The sequence below is a fragment of the Ptychodera flava genome, chromosome 7 (genome assembly GCF_041260155.1).
Source record: "Ptychodera flava strain L36383 chromosome 7, AS_Pfla_20210202, whole genome shotgun sequence".
Classification (NCBI taxonomy): domain Eukaryota; kingdom Metazoa; phylum Hemichordata; class Enteropneusta; family Ptychoderidae; genus Ptychodera; species Ptychodera flava.
The window spans coordinates 5,076,189-5,082,641 of record NC_091934.1 but is presented as its reverse complement, the minus strand read 5'-3'; positions in this window follow the sequence as shown (position 1 = coordinate 5,082,641).

The following is a 6,453-nucleotide window of genomic DNA, read 5'->3' as shown; positions in this document are numbered from 1 at the left end:
GCTTTGTTGCAAGATTCGAATTTGACCTTGCAGAGGGAACTGAGAAAGCCTTTGACCACCATACCATGGTTTAGTCAAATCCCATTTTTTTCGTGGCAAGGTCGAACCTTTCAACCGGGAAATGAGAGTAAAAGAGTTAGTATTGCATCTTACATGATGCAATAACGCTCAAAAATCGGCTGCACAAGGGAGGAAGAAGACGAGTGCGGCAATTTACATCCAGGCTTTCAGAATTGAAGGACCTTTGAATTTTCAAAACCACCACATACTTCCGAATTTTCACTCATAAAATCAGTAGCACGAGGTGAAATTTTGATTGAATTTTATGGGCAAGACTGAAGATTATTGGACACAAAGAAACTTTGTCTGAATTGTCAGTTACCTAGGGAGTCCTCCTATACCATCATTATTACTTAAAGCCCCCAATGAATCCCTTCGTAGTTCGCAACCAAAGGTGTGCCCACTAATCTTCAGTCGTCCCATTTTGTGATCTCAGTGATTGTTTTCAGTAATTTATATATAAATATAAATGTTATATCTTTGAAAGGGAACTTGAAGATAAATATAATATGGTAATTTTAGTAGAGTTTCCATCGTTCATAGTCAAGTTTTAAATTGATCTAACAACATATTAAAGTTCGGAGACCATTGACGGGAAACTCTGAGTCACCACAAATGGAAATTATAATTTTGAAATAAAGTCACACTGCCGAAGTTGAAACCTGATTTTATTCTCAGAATTGACCTACAGTTTGTATCAATGTTTATTTGTTAACAACTTCATAATTAGCTAATATAGCGTGTTATGTGGATGTAGATGATGAGAACAGTGTCACTATAAGGTATCTGCTTACTTGACAATCATGATTTGCAATCATAACTGAGATTTTCAGGAAAGGTGATCTTTCCATCATCAGTTTGTCTGTATTTCGACAAGACCTTGCAAGGCTTCGATAGTATGACATTGTGTGCAAAATTGAGATTCGACTAGAGATTTGCTTTAAAAAATGACATCAAGAGATCAATAAGGTTTCAAATATAAAGACACTATGATCTGAAAATATGGAATATTTCAATAGATGGACGTAAACGTAGCAAACACCGAGTTTCAATGAATTTACTAGCTTCATATTATGTAATATTTCACAAATATCTTGTTTAAAAGTCTGTGTCAATTCGCCTTACCTTTTAGGTCTCTCTCTCTCTCTCTCTCTCTCTCTCTCTCTCTCTCTCTCTCTCTCTCTCTCTCTCTCTCTCTCTCTCTCTCTCTCTCTCTCTCCCAAGTCTATCCATCTCTATGCTTTACTTTGTTGACATTTCGGGGGCTTACATGTATATAATTAACAGTTGACAGTCACAGCTCAGTGTTGGCATAGTCCATTGACATCAGATAGTATTTGTCTCTGCAAAAGCCATACATGTTCATCAGGTATCACATTTTTCAATACTATTTGAATTCTTTACACCTGTCTTACTTATTAAACTTGAGCAGACATTCCTTTGTTAAGTCATTTTAATCCAGTCAATCCAGTTTTTTATATAATCCAGTATCTTTTCTCCGAAAAATATATTCTTGTACAAAGTAACTACACAGGTATGCAGGTATGTAAGCGGTCTGAAATCACCAAAGTGCGCCGGCAAACTGCGCCGGCGCATTTCAAAGTGCGCCCCCATTTTGCGCTGGTATATTGCGCCGCCCAAAACTGCGCCCTTACTCTGCGCCAAAAACACCTCCTCCGAGCACGGGCATTCTGTTGTTCTTAAATGATGGTGTTAAAAAAATAAAAGCCTCAACAAAAATGAGGTATCATTAATACAAAAGGGAATAGAAACAGTTGTATTCTGCTGGTTCCTCTCACACCCGGTCATTCTGCACCGCGGCATGCACGGCACATGCGGCAGAGTTCTTACCAGCGCATATTTACCGCAATTACGAATATTCGAAATGCGGCGGAGAATGACGATGATACGTTGCTATGACTGCCGTGTACATGTGAGCGCGGTGGCTGGAATGGAACGTGCACGCGACGATGGCCATGCACGCGAGCGCCTCTGAACTGTCGTCTGCTGTCCTGGCCTCAGAAATGTATATATACAAGGGTATGCTCATATGAACATGGAACCTGACGATATGCGTTACAAAAAAGGGAGACAGGGGGGACAGATACTATTACCCTCTAAAACGTCCGCAAAAGGTAAACAAATTTTTTTTATTTTTGCAATGTAGCCTAACTCACTGACGATAGAATGTAAAAATATAGAATGAAAACAAAGACAAAATGTGAAAATGTAACCCTTGACCTGCAAGGCTTGTTCACGTTCCGTACGACCAAAACAGACTGAGTAAAAAGAAATGCACATTTGAAAAAATCTTTCGGGTTCTATTGAAAGGCTTCCACTAAGGAACCGTCTCAAATTGTCACAGAAGTTCAAGAAACGAAATTCCTTCGTTTAGATCAAAACCCCCTCACCCTCCCCTAAACGAAACTTCAAAAGTGCGAAATGTTCATGTCTGCCTCAGAGTAAAATGTTGCATTTTGCTATAGCCCTTAAAGACGTATTCCCCTTGCCCTATTTCAATTAAAGTAACCGATCACGTTTGAATACTAACAGGACATTTTATCGCATAAAAGTTTCATTTTATTTTACTTTCCCTTTTTGCATCTCTTGTGCTGTTCTTTGTCTTTGTGAACACGCAGTTTGTACTTGGTAGGGGCGGCAAATAAACAAGAAACTTTGACTAGGGGGCCAGGCATGTTCAATCATATTAAGACGACTATGACCAGGTGCATAACAAGTAAGAATAAAGACATCTAGTGGTTAGAGCAGATGCTTATAAATAGCACATTTAAAAATGATACCTTTGTCTTTGTATAATTTGATGGATGAAAGGTTTAGGATACAATATTACTATCGGTAAATTGTGTTCGGGGCACGAACGAGATGGAAACAGTTACAAATTTGTTGGCACGAGTGTGTAGTTTTTCTTTCATTTAAAATAAACACACGAAACTTGTGATCACAAATAAAAGTGCGAAAGTGAAGTTCACTAATTGAATGGAGGTTGAACCCCCTCCCCCCTAAACGAATGAATTTCGCTTTTTGAACTTCTGCGACAATCTGAGACGGTCCCTAAAAACTGAAAAAAAAACTTAAATGTTCTTCTTTGTCTTTGTCATGCTATGTACAGTACATAAAACATCACTTAAATGATCAACATTGTATATATATTTAGGCCGGCAACAAGCACAATGCCTCACACAAAAATTACACTCAAGACCATGATCGGCAAGCCAGAGCAGGTCACGGGAAATGCTGTTGCTTCGATAAGGGAGACGTTCACCCGTTGACATACACGGATATAAGAGAATCCGTTCCCACAACGTAATAACCGGTTCTAGGCAAACTTCGTTGTTTTACCTCTTGCTTGCCAAGCAGCTCTGAATTCTCGTTCAAATGAGATAATAACCACACAAAAAGACCTATGAAAGGCCCTTTACTTGACTTGATACCTGTACTCGGAATGGTTCTACTCCGGAATAAAAAGGACGCGATGCGTTCTACAGACTCAGTACGCCCAAATAATCACGTGATGCCGGTACAAACAAACCCACATGTGTACTAGCGCGTATGGAAATACACGTGTGTACGGCGCTTATCTGACAAAACGTGCTTATCTGACAAAACTCTTTTTAGCAATGCGCTGGGGAGTCACTTTAGCTAGCGCGCACTACATGCGCGCGGTACATGTCGCTTCGTATGATGTTGTGTACACGGAGTGTGCCAATTTAACGTTAATACGAAGTCTTCTATACGAAAGATTTTTGTTTCTGTAAACTACACTCTCAAATTGTTGACATGTAATTACTGTAACTATTTTTTATTGTGTTTTTTCTTCCATCGGCCGGGCTCGGGCTCGCTCGCTCACTGTACTGTATAGTCGAGAGGGACCGTGGTCGAGACCATGGAGATAACTCCGTGTTGCAACATGTAGGTGCTTTTCTTATCATCCACTTGCATGTTTATTGAGTATAATTTATGTACTTAAATGGCAAAATTAGCGATCGAGGAAGGTGATAAAAACAAAAACATAAGTACTCTGCTTGCCATTGTGGTGATTTTGATACTCCCGCCACCGTGAGAGCGGGCGACCTCATGTGACCTCGTACCCTCTCCTCCACCCCTTAAGACAGCCTCTATGTGTTGATCGATGTATACACAGTGATTAATTGACATGCTCGGCGATTTTACGCAATCAATGAAATTTACTGTATTTTTTAACGATTATATGGCTAGTTTGTGATATTTGTGATTTTAGACTGCTCTAATTAAGATTTCGTTTGTGTGTTTTAACAGACGAAGTATTGTGTGAGGGATTACTTTCCACAAATGAGTAAGGCTACAAGCAGTAATTAGTTATTTTTGTCAGATAAGCACGTTTTGTCAGATAAGCGCCGTACACACGTACGTGTATGCGCGTTTGCGCACATGGCTTTGTTTGTACCGTGGTCGATTCGAATTCCGAGTTTGGCCTATTCTCGTTTTCACCACACAAGGGGCAAACTTCGTAGTGGAGTCGGATTCTCCACAGCTGAGTGTGGTGCACCACATACCCGGTTCTCTTCACACCGATGTTCACGCAGACCACGGAACAGGTTCTTTCATAGGGAACCCAGAAATCTGGTTATTGTTATTGTTGTTTTTTTGTATTGTTGTTGTTTATTAGTTGTGTTGTTGTTGTTAACCAATAATATTCATCGAAGATAACTGTTGTGTTGTGGTTGTTTCAAACGTAATGTAGATGTCATGAGAAAAGCTACAAGGACACTATCATCCTTTGACCCGATGTAACTCTATGCCAACGTACACTTTACGTAGGCAGAGACTTGTTTCTCTTTTTAAAATATGTAACTGTATTGTGAAATATTAGCGCATGTTGCATTCTCATATTGACTACTTTAACGATCCTGTAGTTCTGTTCTCCCTAGCTTGGTTCATATCAGTGACCTCATACTTACATTCTTATGTCATTATCTCGTCGGACCCTCATGCCGAAGTGCATACTCGCATGCTGTCGCATGACATTATTTCATCATCGAACTGCAAAAAGGTGAAATCGCATTGCAATATCTCATCCCCAAAATATGTCCGAATGCAAATTTAGACAATCGAGAATTGCATTTTCCCCCTTTTGAAACTGCAGATAATCTTTACTCCGTAGTATCTCATAGCTCAATTTTAGGCTGGCACACAGTATAGTACTCCATCTCAGCTGAACCACTCTCAGGGTAAAGTAAACTTTTGCGGTATGCCAAGGCAAGCCTCCTTTCGACCATTTACGCTATACATGTCTTCAATAAAAGAACAGTTTTGTGAGATAATGTGTAGATATAAAACGCCAAACGTGAGCCAAAGTCTTCAGTTCTTGTCAGCACTTTTTGATTGCGTTGCCCGTGAACTTCGACGAAATGGAACGAAAGGAATTGAGTCACCGTCATAAGGTGTGAAAACAATTTCACTGGTACTTGAGTCTCAGGCGATATTTTCTCTTGCATAAACTTTCAACGGCATATACACAGCCCAAATCTCTCCAAACATTAGTCCAAATCGTGTCACGTCGACGTAAGTGTGGCTATGTACAGAATACATATCGAGTTTCTCGCTCGGTGTTTATTCTGGGTCATTAAAGTCAGTGGCTGACATCCCATCACGTATGTGGTGGGATGTTGTAAAACGCCGAAAACGATCAGCATCGTACGCAGGGCTTCCCATCAGACTGTTCTCGTTCGTGCCAAAAGAAATAACAAATGAATTCCACCATTTAATGTCAACATGACCGATTTATTGAACAGATCTAATTTCATTTCCTCGAACCACGTACCGCCTTGAGCAATGTATAGTCTACCGAGACTACAAGCTGAACGTAGCACTGTTCCCAGAAATGTCTTGGGTCTGGTTGCTGGAAGGCTGACTTGAGTAAATGTTTCTGCACTCTGTCAGTAGTCTGAAGAGTTCACTAAACTGTGGAATCAGCAATGACTGACAACAGAGTCGGAAGCTGGATACCATGTATGCATGCATGTATGCATGATAAAAATTCGCTTACGATTGTCAGAGGACAAATATATGACACAGTGACACAGTGAAGGAGAAAAAGAAATCTTTGCAAAACCTGTGCTAATGTAAGATCAAGACACCCTGGGGATGGATTTTTCAACTGTCCCTGTGGTGAAACTCCTCTATATCGCGTTTACACCACTCATCGCGTTAATCCCACTCACATACAGAACACAAATCATCGCGTTCACCCCACTCCAACATTCACAAATCACAGACTTGAACCAAGTCTACATGAATATGTACGTCACACTGCAAACGACAGTGGCACTGATTGCAGTTCTTAATACATATGTATTTAAATAAATCATATTTCGAATGACAGCTGATATATTG